General features: G+C 47.0%; 1 non-coding gene across 1 annotated transcript; it reads left to right on the forward strand.

The window, feature by feature from the left end:
- The first annotated feature begins 12,308 nt into the window (after window positions 1–12,308).
- On the forward strand, window positions 12,309–12,443 carry LOC123574266 (small nucleolar RNA SNORA70). The gene has a single exon (XR_006699152.2). It is a non-coding gene; the product is annotated as a small nucleolar RNA SNORA70 (small nucleolar RNA).
- The last annotated feature ends 1,734 nt before the right edge of the window (window positions 12,444–14,177 follow it).

Genomic DNA, 14,177 nt, shown 5'->3' on the forward strand with positions numbered 1-14,177 from the left:
ATTTTTTTTGTATTTTTAGTAGAGATGAGGTTTCACCATGTTGGCCAGGCTGATCAATAATTCCTGACCTCAAGTGATCCGCCTGCCTTGGCTTCCCAAAGTGCTGGGGTTACAGGCATGAGCCACTGCGCTGGGCTCATATATAGACCTCTGCCAGTAAATCTCCCAAACAAAACTAATAGCAAAACTCAACACACTCTCATAAGGGACTCATACCTCATACAATTAAAAATCAGCTTATCCCACAAAGGAGACCCAAGTCTCATTGCATCCATCTCTACATGATATTCACTCCTCTTCTAGTATAATCACATACGCTGTAACCTACAGACTCAATGATCAAGTTTACTACCCCTCTATATTAAATATCCTGACTTACTCCATAGAATGTAGTAGGTGGGCGGGGCACGGTGGCTCATGCCTCTAATCCCAGCACTTTGGGAGGCCAAGGCAGGTGGAACGCCTGAGTTCAGGAGTTCAAGACCAGCCTGACCAATATGGTGAAACCCCGTCTCTACTAAAAATACAAAAATTAGCTGGGCGTGGTGGTGCATGCCAGTAGTCCCATCTACTTAGGAGGCTGAGACAGGAGAATCGCTTGAACCCAGGAGGCAGAGAATGCAGTGAGCCAAGATTATGCCATTGCACTCCAGCCTGGGCAACAAAGCGAGACTCTGTCTCAAAAATAAATAAATAAATAAATAAATAAATAAATTTGTTTGAAATTTTCAGGGTTAGGGCCAGGGTCAGGGTCAGGGTCAGGTTAGCTGGGCCAGTGAAAGTCAAGAAGACAATTAGAGGATCAGAGGGAAGCCGTTAACCAGGGACCATGAAGAGAAGCCAATGACGTCTATAGAAGGCTTTGTGTCTGGTGACTAGGCTGAAGTTGCTGTAGGTCAACAGGGCTGGAAGTTGGGAATCAAAGCTGAATGTGAAGCAGGGGAGAGTGAGGACAAATTAGAACTGGAACCCAAGAAGGTATATTGGAACCCATATTTTTTTTCAGCACCTCCAATCTCGATGCCGTAGGTTACTGCAGAAAAAGCCAGTGCCCTCTGCCACAGAGCTGCACATGCACCTGCCCCAGGCCCCAGAGGGCCTGAAGGAGAACATTCAGAGAGGCGAAGCCAGCAAGAGGTGGCACAAGTGAGTCACAGTGGCACCTGGAGACCTTAGAGACCAAGGTAGGAGGACTGCTTGATGCCATAGTGTTGGGCTATGTTGCCCAGGCTGGTCTCAAACACCTGGTCCTCACTCCTAAGTGATCCTCCTATCTCAGCCCCACAAGAAGCTGAGATTGCAGATGTCTACAGAGGGTATTTCTTGTGGGAATTGGCTCACATGATTATGGAGGCTGAGAAGTCCCATAATATGCCATCAGCAAGCTAGAGAACTAGGGTAGGCAGTAGTGAGGCTCTGTTCAAGTGCAAAGGCCTCAGAATCAGGGAAGTGGATGGTGTAACTCTCTGTTCAAGGCCAAAAGCCTGAGAATCTGGGGGCTGCTGGTACAAGTCCCAGATTCCAAAGGTCACAGAATCCCAGATTCCAAAGGCCAGGTGGGGTGGCTCATGCCTGTAATCCCAGCACTTTGGGAGGCCAAGGCGGGCAGATCACTGGAGATCAGGAGTTCAAGCCTGGCCAATATGGCAAAACCCCATCTCTACTAAAAACACAAAAATCAGCCAGGCGTGGTGGCAGGTACTTGCAGTCCCAGCTACTTGGGAGGCTGAGGCAGGAGAATCACTTGAACTTGGGAGGCGGACATTGCAGTGAGCCGAGATCGCGCCACTGCACTCCAGCCTGGGTGACAGAGCAAGATTCCATCTAAAAAAAGGGTCAGAGAACCTGGAGTTCTGATGTCCAAGGCCAGGGGAAGTTGGATGCCTCACCTCCAGAAGAGAAAGAACAAATCCACTTTTTTTTTTTTTTGCTTGTTTATTCAATTTGGGCCCTCAGCTGATTGGATGATGTCTATCCACTTTGGTGAGAACAGATCTTCCATATTCAGTCGATGATTCCAATGCCAATGTCTTCTGGAAACACTCTCACAGATACACACAGAAATAACGCTTTACCAGCTCTCTGTGCATCCTTAATCCAGTCAATTAACCATCACAAACACCACTGGATCTTCTAGGTCATATGGCCCAATGAGGGAGCAGCATGGTAGCCTGGACTTGCTGCAGAGTTTTCTCTTGTTCCAGACTCTACTGAAACCTGGCTGCCTTTGGGTTACTCAGTACACACAATGCAACAGCGTGGCCTAGTAGATACATGTTGCCTTCAGAATCCAAAGAGGCTCACAAAGCATTGTGCTACTTTCTTGGTGGCTGAAGAGACCAGATAGAGAAACTTGCCCTTCATCTTGGAAGGAATATCTCAAAATGTCCCAGATCAGTGAACCTATAGAAACTTTACTGAGGTGGCAGATGCTTGCAGTTTTGTGGGATTTACTTCGTATGCTTTGGGATGTAAGTGTCTCACCAAAATAGCTGGAGTAGAGGCTACTTCCTGTTCACCAGGTCCAACCTACATGATATGATAAAAGAGTGAACCAACCTAATGTCTATGGAATGGAAATGCAATCCAGTTCCTTCCAGACTGAAGCAGGACAGAGGGCCTGAGGGGTGATTACCCCTGAGTCAGGACATTGAAGGTGTATTATTGGCCCTGGTGGCTGAAAGTAAACTGTGTCTGATGGTGCTAATTAACAGGTATGGGCTGAGTGTAGTGGCTCATGCCTGTAATCCCAGGACTTTTTGAGGCTGAGGTGGGCAGATCACCTGAGGTCATGAATTAAAGACCAGCCTGGCCAACATGGTGAAAACCTGTCTCTACTAAAAGTACAAAAATTAGCCAGGCATGGTGGTGCTTGCCTGTAATCCCAGCTACTTGGGAGGCTGAGGCAGGATAATTGCTTGAACCTTGGAGGCAGAGATTGCAGTGATCTAAGACCATGCCACTGCACTCCAGCCTGTGTGACAGAGCAAGACTCCGTCTTAAAAAAAAAAAAAAAAAAAAAAAAATTAACAGATAGGGAGGGGAACAGCATTCTCCAATAGCTGAACAGGAGGGCCTGGGGGATGTGGTGAATTACTTCAGAAATGAAACCATATCTAGAACAGCAATGCAGTGGTAGTCACTACTGATTAAGTTTACAAAATCCACTGTCGTTCTCCAAGGTTCATCTGTCTTCTGCACAGGCCAAAAAGGTGAGTTAAATGAGGATAGGGTAGGAATCACCACCTCTTCAGATTCTACCAAGTCCTTGATGGTAACATTAGTCTCTGCAATCCCTCCAGCAAGATGGTATTGGTTTTGGTTTCAGATTTGGTGGAGGCGGTGATGGTGGTTTCCACTTGGCCTTTTCTACCCTAACAGTGCTCATTCCACACATCAGGGAGCCAGTGTGGGGATTCTGCCAGTTGCTAACTATATCTATGCCAATGACCCATGCTGAAGAAGAAAATTACAAGCTCAGGTTGGCCAATTACCAATTCAGGACTGGGTATGAGTCAGAAGGCCTCTATGGTAACACTTAAGGCACCTTCATCCAGAGAGCAAACCATGCTGAAAATCACACCCATGCCTTGATAGCAACAGAACTACAAAGAAGCCTGAATTTGTAGACTTTGCTAGTCTCTTATGCCACCAGAAGGAAGAAATGGGTCCCTGAGACCTGAAATGGTGATAGAGGTATATATACCTATATCCGTAGACCTTAAGTGATCTCACTGAAACTCCAGATTCCCCTGAACCCATGGGCCTGCAAGAGTGCCCCACTATCCCTTGCTGGTATACAGCAGCTTCCCCTTTCTTGAAAACTATGTGTGTTTCAACCAAAGTGGATGCCTTTCAAAATGACATTTGCCCTCCTCGAGATTGGTTCCCACCTCCCCTATGGCTATGAGACCAATAACCAAAGTCAAGTCACTGCGTGGCCTAGCTGAGGAAGTATAGGACCTGCTGGGGAAGAAAATGGCAGAGTTGCAGGGCCCAGAACTGGGGAAAAAAATACCCACTGGGAATGGATGCTAAGGGATGAAGGGAGAATATAAGAGGCAGTAAGGAAGAGCTTGTTGATATGAAGGATCCTTCCATGGCTCAGGATTCAGCACCCTACTGAGGGTTCCTGGAGCCAGGCCCAGTTGTGGTGGCTCCTGGAAGCTTGGAAAAACTGATGGTGCACATAAATAAAAGTGGGGCATGCTAGAAAGGTGCCGGGGCAGAGTGCTGAGGAAGTGGCCAAAACACTCATTGTGTAAGACCTGAGAACCTGCCAGATGAGCAGGCAAAAGAGGGCCCAGAAATTCTCCCTTTTATTAAGTGATATGAAATGAGTTAGTGAGGGAGCCATTGACATCGCCGAGAAGCTCAGTATTGGCTGTTCTGTGGGGCCAGATGGCAGGTCTTAACTACGAAAGGCAAGGTGCGTGGAATGACTCTAATGGGCAGCAAGGCTGGGATGGCCACTGGGAGGACTTGACTCTCAGGGATCGCTTATAATGACAAATAGGCCCTGGTGTTCCTCGGGACAAGAAAGTGGGCAGCCAACAAAGAAATGGCAGGGATTTAGATGCTCTGGCAAGATATATGTGCTCCAAAGGGCAAGAAGTTAAACCCTGCAAAGGTTCAGAAACCAGTGAAGCCAGCGAAGTGTTCAGGTATCCGTGGTATGCGGGATGCAGGAAGATAGGTCAAGTGCATTACTGCATCTGGCAACTCCCACCACTAAGAAAGAAGCACAACGCTTGATAAAAAGCCTCTCGAGTTTTGGATGTTCTGCTCTCAGAAATATTGTTCTGACCCATATATCATGAGTCAGGTGACATGAAAGAATGCCAGGTCTGAGCAGTGGGCAGGGCCAGAAAGGGCTCTGCGGCAGCTCCAGGCTGCAGTATAACTGGGCCTGCCATCTGGGTCATATGGCCCAACAGATCCCATCATGGTAAGGTTATCAGTGGCAAACACACCATGTGAAGTTTCTGTCAAACCTCTATGGAGAAGCCACAATACAGACCCCTAGAGTTTTGGAGCAAGGGCATTCTATCTGCAATAGAGAAGCACTTGAGAAAATGGGTTTCTAGGGTGCTACTGTGTCCTGGTAGAGACTGAGCATCTGACTGCTGGAATCAAGTGACTGTCAGACTAAATCCTAAGGTTGGATGGGCACAGCCTCATTCTACTGGTACGATAGAAGTAGAACCTCCAGGATTGGGCTCAGACAGGCCCAAAGGGCACAAGTAAGTTATATGAATGGATGGACCCAGATCCATGTCACCTGCCTCCATTGCACTAATCCTTCTCTCTCAGAGTATACCTATGGCCTTGTGGGAGTTTCCCTATGCCCAGATGACAGAGGAAGAATCGTGGGCTGGTTCAGAGATGGGCTGCCCCATAGATGGGCCTATTTTTTGTATAAATAAAATATTTAAATTTAAAATGATGTGAGTTTTAATCCGTTGACCTTTATATTTTTCTCTCAACTGCTTTAACATTCTGGGGAAAAACTAGGCATCAAAAGCTACTTTAAGATATAGAAAAGAAGAGATTTGAATAAGGAAGGAGGGCCGGCCGAGGTGGCTCACACCTGTAATCCCAGCACTTTGGGAGACTGAGGTGGGTGGATCAGTCAGGGGTTCAAGACCAGTTTTGGCCAACATGGTGAAAGCCTGTATTTTCTAGAAACACACACAAAAAAAATTAGCCGGGCATGGTGGTGCACATCTGTACTCCCAGCTACTCAGGAAGCTGAGGCAGGATAATTACTTGAACCCAGGATGCAGAGATTGCAGTGAGCCAAGATCATGCCACTGCACTCCAGACTTGGTGACAGAGCAAGACTCCATCTCAAAAAAAAAAAAAAAAACGGCCAGGAGCGGTGGCTTATGTCTGTAATCCCAGCACTTTGGGAGTCTGAGGCAGGCTGATCACCTGAGTTCGGGAGTTTGAGACCAGCCTGACCAACATGGAGAAACCCATCTCTAGTAAAAATACAAAATAGCCAAGCGTGGTGGCTCACGCTTGTAATCCCAGCACTTTGGAAGGCTGAGGCAGGCGGATCACGAGGTCAGGAGATCGAGACCACAGTGAAACCCCGTCTCTACTAAAAATACTAAAAAGTTAGCTGGGCGTGGTGGCGGGCACCTGTTGTCCCAGCTACTCGGGAGGCTGAGGCAGGAGAATGGCGCGAACCCGGGAGGCAGAGCTTGCAGTGAGCAGAGATCACACCACTGCACTCCAGCCTGGGCGACAGAGCGAGACTCCATCTCAAAAAAAAAAAAAAAAATACAAAATAAGCCAGGCGGTGACACATGCCTGTAATCCCAGCTACTCAGGAGGCTGAGGCAGGAGAATCACTTGAATCTGGGAGGCAGAGTTTGCGGTTGCGGTAAGCCAAGATCGTGCTATTGCACTCCAGCCTGGGCAACAAGAGCAAAACTCCATCTCAAAAAAAAAAAAAAAAGGTAAAATAAAATCAAAATTAGACAATTTTTCTTTTCTTTTCTTTTTTTTTTTGAGAATCAGTTTCACTCTTGTCACCCAGGCTGGAGTACAGTGGCGCAATCTCAGCTCACCACAAACTCTGCCTCCTGGGTTCAAACAATTATCCTGCCCCAACCTCCCAAGTAACTGAGATTATAGGCACCCACCACCACGCCCAGCTAATTTTTGTATTTTTAGTAGAGATGGGGTTTCACCATGTTGGCCAGGCTGGTCTCAAACTCCTGACCTCAAGTGATCCACCTGCTTCAGCCTCCCAAAGTGCTGGGATTAACTTTTTTGAGACTCAGTTTCTCAAAAAACTTTTGAGAAGGAGAAAACTTTTCCTTTTGCTTCTGGTTCCAATATGGCTCAGTACAGCAGTGACATTTGTTCAAATTTTTGATATTTTGCTATCATGGATTGTTTTGCATTCATTTTGATTTTTAAAACGTTGCATTAAAATATTATTTATCCTGGCTACTGATTTTTTGACACCCCCCCCCAGTTTTGTGCCCAAGGTGAGTTCCTTACACATCTTACCCTAATCTCATCTCTACAGCTCAACTGTGCAAAAAAGAACACAAGAAGAATAATCCAGAAACATCAGATTGTGTCAGAGGCATGTGACCCAGAATAACTCCATCTTGAATAGGGGCTGGGTAAAATGAGGCTGAAACCTACTGGGCTGCATTCCCAGGCGGTGAAGGATGAGATAGGAGGTCACAGGATGAGATAGGAGGTCGGCACAAAATACGGGTCAATGGCCGGGCGCGGTGGCTCAAGCCTGTAATCCCAGCACTTTGGGAGGCCGAGACGGGCGGATCACGAGGTCAGGAGATCGAGACCATCCTGGCTAACACGGTGAAACCCCATCTCTATTAAAAAATACAAAAAAGCCGGGCGCGGTGGCTCAAGCCTGTAATCCCAGCACTTTGGGAGGCCGAGACGGGCGGATCACGAGGTCAGGAGATCGAGACCATCCTGGCTAACCAGGTGAAACCCCGTCTCTACTAAAAAATACAAAAAACTAGCCGGGCGAGGTGGCGGGCGCCTGTAGTCCCAGCTACTCGGGAGGCTGAGGCAGGAGAATGGCGTGAACCCAGGAGGCGGAGCTTGCAGTGAGCTGAGATCCGGCCACTGCACTCCAGCCTGGGCGGCAGAGCGAGACTCCGTCTCAAAAAAAAAAAAATACGGGTCATCAAGACCTTGCTGATAAAACAGGTAGCACTGAAGGAGCTGAGCAAAACCCACCAAAACCAAGATGGCCACGAGACTGACCTCTGGTCGTCCTCACTGCCACACTCCCACCAGCATCATGACAGTTTACAAATGCCACGACAACGTCAGGAAATTACCCTATACGGTCTAAACAGGGGAGGCATGAATAATCCACTCCTTGTTTAGCATATCATCAAGAAATAACCATAAAAATGGGGAACCTGCAGCCCTCAGGGCTCCCCTGTCTATGAAGTAGCTATTCTCTTGTTCCTTTACTTTCTTAATAAATTTGCCTTCACTTTGCACTGCAGACTCGCCCTGAATTCTTCCTTGCACAAGATCCAAGAACCCTCTACTGGGGTCTAGATCGGGGCCACTTTCCTGTAACAATTGGGCCAGGTGCAGTCGTTCACGCCTTAATCCCAGCACTTTGGGAGGCCAAAGCGGGTGGATCACCTGAGGTCAGGAGTTTGAGACCAGCCTGGCCAACATGGTGAAACCTTGTCTCTTAAAAATAGAAAAATTAGCAGGTCGTGGTGGCAGGCGCCTATAATCCCAGCTACTCAGGAGGCTGAGGCACGAGAATTGCTTGAACCTGGGAGGCAGAGGCTGCAGTGAGCTGAGAGCACTCCACTGCACTCCAGCCTGGGTGACAGAGCAAGAGTCCATCTCAAAAAAACAAAGAAACAAATGAGATTGGTAATTTATCGGCAGTAGACAGGAATAGGGTAGAAAGGATAGGGGAAGGGATACTGCTCTGAGCCATCCTTTTTGTATATTTCTGACTTTTAGAACCATGTAAATATTTCACATACTTAAAAATGAATAAAAATGTAATCAACAAAGATAGGATAGGGCCCCAAATGGAATACAAACAAAAACAATAAACTGGCTGGGCGCAGTGGCTCACGCCTGTAATCCTAACACTTTGGGAGGCCAAGGCGGGTGGATTGCCTGAGCTCAGGAGTTCAAGACCAGCCTGGGCAACATGGTGAAACCCCATCTCTACTGAAATACAAAAAATTAGCTGGGCATGGTAGCGTGAGCCTGTAATCCCAGCTACTCGGGAGGCTGAGACAGGAGAATCATTTGAACCTGGGAGGCGGAGATGGCAGTAAGCTGAGATCTTGCCACTGTACTCCAGTCTGGGCAACAGAGCGAGACTTCATCTCAAAAACTAAAAATAGAAAATAAAAAAAAATCTGGCTGTAACAAAAATGAATACCAAACCACACTGGGGATGGAGGAAGAAAATAACTACCCTAAGTAACTCTGGAAAAGAGCATTTTGGCTATGTCCTATAAGGCCAAAGAAAAAAATTGAGCATAAGTATTACACTTAGTAGTTTTTCTCATGGCTACATATAGTAGCATCTCTGAAACTAATTTATGTGTATTGGAGAAAATAAATGCGTTATGGACAATGAAAGCTAAATTTCTCTTTGTCAGAGAAAGCAGTTAAAATAAGAAATGGGAAAGGCTGCATGAAACCTATTGTTTTGGTTTGCAATTGGAGGTATGAACTAGTGTGTGTGCGTGTGTGTGTGTGTGTGTGTGTGCATCCTACAACCAATGAATACAACTAGCACCCAGGTCTGGATTTCTAAATACCATTAGCCAATGAAAGGAATTACATCTCCTTGAAGAAGTGGCTGATTTTAGTGCTAGGGCAGGGAAAGTACAAAATTAATGTGCAACAGAAAATAGGAACCACACACACACAAAATGATGGGATGTGTCAAAAGGACACAGGAGCCCATTTGAAGGGGTTCCAATGGCCAAACCTTAAACAGTTTAAGCAAGAGAGCAGGCTGGGCCTGGTGGCTCACATCTGTAATGCCAGCACCTTGGGGGGCCAAGATGGAAGGATTTCTTGAACCCATGGTTCAAGACCAGCCTGGGCAACACAGTGACACCCTAGCTCTACAAAAAAATTAAAACTTAGCCAGGTGTGGTGGTGTGCACCTGTAGTCCCAGCTACTCTGGAGGCTGAGGTGGGAGGATTGCTTGAGCCTGGAAGGTGAAGGCTGCAGTGAGCCATGATTGTGCCACTACACTTGAGCCTGGGCAACAGAGCAAGATCCTCTTTCAAAAGAAAAAAAAAGGACAGAGAGAGAAAGAAAAAAGAAAGTAAATACTAACAGTAATACATTGCAACACATAGAATAAAGTAAGAATCATGAATCCATCCTGACATAAATAAATACAGAGATAAGATGGAAAAGTTCTTCCTTACAGCAGAATTCCAACTAGCAAATAGACATTGGAAAGCATTGTTTGGCAAATACTATGCTAATAACTTTTTTAGGTAAAAACACTTCAACAGAAGCTAGGATGAGTAGGTAAAATAATATAGAAAATGGGATTGTTACTTAGTCTTAAAGATCTTCCCACAAAATACTTATTAATTACAAAGGGGAAAGAGTAACTTTGTAGTGGAGAAACTCTAGACATCACCCTGTCGAGTGATCAAAGTGAACCTCCCCAGAAATGGGAAAAATATCATGTGCCTCCTGACATGATGCACACAGGACATAGCATGGCTTCTCTGATATTCACAACAAAAATGCAGAACTGAAATTAGTCACGAGGAAACCTCAGCCAAACCCCAGATGCGGGCTATTGTACAAGATAAGTGGCCAGTTATCTTTACAAACGTCAGGGTCATGGAAGACAAAGGGCTGAGGAACAGTTCCAGATGACAGAAGATTAAGGAGACATGCAACTTAATGTGTGGTGAGATGCTGCACTGAATGCTGAACCAGAAAAAGATCAGTGGGACAGTTGGTAAAATTTGAATTAGGTCTATAGATCAGATCATAGTGCTGTATCAGTGTTAATTTCCTGGCTTTTATATATGTATTGTGGTTATGTAAAATGTTAATATTTGAAGAATCTGGACAAAAAGTATAAGGAATTTTTTCGGGTACTATTTTTGCAATGTATTTAAATCTGGAGGCCGAATACAGTGGTTCATGCCTGTAATCCCAGCACTTTGAGAGAATGAGGCAGGAAGGATCATTTTGAGGCCAGAAGTTTAAGACCAGCCTGGGCAATATAGGGAGATCCTGTCACTATAAAATAAAATAATAAATAAATAAATAAATAAATAAATAAATAAATCTAGGTGGAAAAACTCAGCCTTTGTAGCCTGGTGTTGCCTCACCCAGTAGGTAAAGTCCTCTTGGTAAGGTCCTTTTAAGAATTCTCTAAGCTGGTTACTTCTGGAAGTGCAGTCAAGCTCACCATAGTCCTTTCTTTGCCAACACAGGTAGCTCTAGCCAGCCTCTGGCCTTCGGACTTTTCCAGGCAAGAGTTGGGAAGCATTGGCCAGGCGTGGTGGCTCACGCCTGTAATCCCAGCACTCTGGGAGGCCGAGATGGGTGGATCACTTGAGGCCAGGAATTCAAGACCAGCCTGGCCAACATGGTGAAACCCTGTCTCTAGTAAAAATACAAAAATTAGCTGGGTGTGGTGGTGCATGCCTGTAGTCCCAGCTACTCAGGTGGCTGAGACAGGAGAATCGCTTAAACCAGGAGGCAGAAGTGGCAGATGAGCCGAGATCGCACCACTGCACTCCAACCTGGGCAACAGAGCGAGACTTCTCAAAAAATAAAAAAGAGTTGGGAAGAGGACTCTACACTCCCTTAACTCCAGGAGACACAGGTCGCGTTTTCCAGATCTCTCTCAGCATCTTTTGCTCCAGTACAGGACAGCACTTCGGCTAATAAAGCCTTCTGACTTGACTTCAGGTCCAGGGTAGGAATAGCCCTCACCTCTAGGCCAGTAACTCCTTTCAAAGAAATCCTCTGTCTCCTCCGATCAGTCTCCTCAATGACTCTCCTGGTTACTCTTCTCTATGGTCTGGAGATATGTAATGAACTGCAGCTTCTAGTAGGTTCTGCTTGATTGGTGCACTTTAGAAAGAAGGAGACATGTCAGCTATTTTCCTCAGACTGGAGACTGAACCGGGAGCCCGAGATAATCAGTAAGACCCCATTTAACATTCTGTAGGTTTTTCATGCTACCCATAGAGGGGGCCATACAGCGCTCTTCTGCATTCTTATCATAACTTAAAGGGAAATTTCCACAATGTCCAGAGCCTCGATGTCCTGCAAATGAAGGAGGGGAATGTCCTCTAGTTTCTTGCAGCAGGAACCCACTTAGGTGGCACCAACCTGGTTCCAGATGGAACAGTAGATCTATAAAGGAAAAGTGTTGGGCACGGTGGCTCACGCCTGTAATCCCAGCACTTTGGGAGACTGAGGCGGGCGGATTACCTGAGTTTGGGAGTTCGAGACCACCCTCACAAACATGGAGAAACCCCGTCTCTACGAAAAATACAAAACTAGCTGGGCATGGTGGCGCATGCCTGTAATCCCAGCTACTCGGGAGGCTGAGGCAGGAGAATCACTTGAACCCAGGAGGTGGAGGTTGCAGTGAGCCAAGACTGCGCCATTGCACTCCAGCCTGGGCAATAAGAGCGAAATGCTGTCTCGAAAAAAAAAAAAAAAAGGAAAAGTGACGGCATTTACATCCTAAATCTGAAGAATCTAATTCTGTTGGCAGCTTGTACCATTGTTGCCATTGAAAACCCTTCTGATTCTGCAGCCAATTAAGCTGACTGAGTTCCTTTCCTCATGGGGGCCCAGTGTGCAGTCGCTGCAAACAGCAGCTTCCTTGGTAGCGTATGCAGCCTGTTTATTGTATGGGTTGCTCTAAGGGACCCTGGAGACAGGTGATGGATGTTCAAGTTTCTGACTTTGCACTACCCCAATGTAGGCTCCGAACAGGAATGCAAGGTGCCTTTGGAAAGTCCCAGGGCACTGTGGCCAGGGTTCGCATTGCCCAGGTTATCATGTCCATCTGCACCAAGCTGCAGAACAAGGAGCACATGATTGAGGCCCTGCGCAGGGCCAAGTTCAAGTTTCCTGGCCACCAGAAGATCCACATCTCAAAGAAGTGGGGCTTCATCAAGTTCAATGCCGATGCATTTGAAGACATGGTGGCTGAGAAGCAGCTCATCCCAGATGGCTGTGGGGTCAAGTACATCCCCAGTCGTGGCCCTCGGAACAAGTGGCGGGCCCTGCACTCATGAAGGCTTCCACTGTGCTGCCCCCTCTTAATATTCACCAATACGTTCTACTTCCTGTCCGAAAAAAAATTAAAACCCTCCTGATGTCAGTCTCATATCCCCCTGGAATCCTGGTCAGCTGGCTGAGCTAAGCTTTGCTGCTGCCACAGGAGCCACTCCTATTGCTGGCCACTTCACTCCTGGAACCTTCACTAACCAGGTCCAGGCAGCCTTCTGGGAACTGCGTCTGTTGGTAGATACTGATCCCAGGGTAGCCACTGGCCTCTCACGGAGGCATCTCATGATAACCTACCTACCATACCTCTGGGGAACACAGGTTCTCCTCTGCGCTGTGTGGATATTTCCATCCCATGCAACAGTGGAGCTCTCTCAGGGGGTCTGATGTGGGGAATGCTGGCTAAGGGAGTTCTGCACGTGCCTGGCACTCTCTCCTGTGAACACCCATAAGAGGTCATGCCTGATCTCTGCTTCTACAGAGACCCTGAAGAGATTGAAAAGCTCACACATGTAATCCCAGCACTTTGGGAGGCCAAGGCAAGTGGATCATGAGGTCAGTAGATCGAGACCATCCTGGCTAACACAATGAAACCCCGTCTCTACTAACAATACAAAAAACTAGCCAGGCGTGGTGGCACATGCCTGTAGTCCCAGCTACTGGGGAGGCTGAGACAGGAGAATCACTTGAACCCGGGAGGTGGAGGTTGCAGTGAGCCAAGATCGTGCCACTGCACTCGACACTCCAGGCTGGGTGACAGAACAAGACTCCATCTCAAAAAAAAACAGAAAAGAAAAGAAAAAAAAGAACAGGCTACTGCTGAAAAAGCTATGACCACAGACGACAGAGGATTTTCAGATTTAATGGTGAATGGACTGCTCCAGCTCCTGAGTTCACTGCTACTCAGCCTGAGGTTGCACACTGGTCGGAGGCATGCAGGTACCCAGTGTCTATCCAGCAGTTCTCTACTGAAGACGTGAAACGCTCAGCCTGCCATGGAAAACTGACCTGCAGCTCCCATTCCTCAGGCCACTAAATGGGTAGGAACAACCACTGTGTGGTCTTAAGCTGTTCTTCCACAAGCTTTTTTTTTTTTTTTTTTTTTGAGATGAAGTCTTACTTTGTCAGACTGAAGTGCAATGGTGTAATCTTGGCTCACTGAGACCTCTGCCTCCCAGGTTCAAGTGATTCTCATGCCTCAGCCTTCCAAGTTGCTGGGATTACAGACGCCTGTCACCACGCCTGGCTAATTTTTCCATAGCTTTAGTAGAGGTGGGGCTTCACCATGTTGGCCAGACCGGTCTTGAACTCCTGACCTCAGGTGATCCACCTGCCTCGGCCTCCCAGAGTGCTGGAATTACAGGCATGAGCCACTGCACCCAGC

Source organism: Macaca fascicularis, chromosome 6 (genome assembly GCF_037993035.2).
Source record: "Macaca fascicularis isolate 582-1 chromosome 6, T2T-MFA8v1.1".
Classification (NCBI taxonomy): Eukaryota; Metazoa; Chordata; class Mammalia; order Primates; family Cercopithecidae; genus Macaca; species Macaca fascicularis.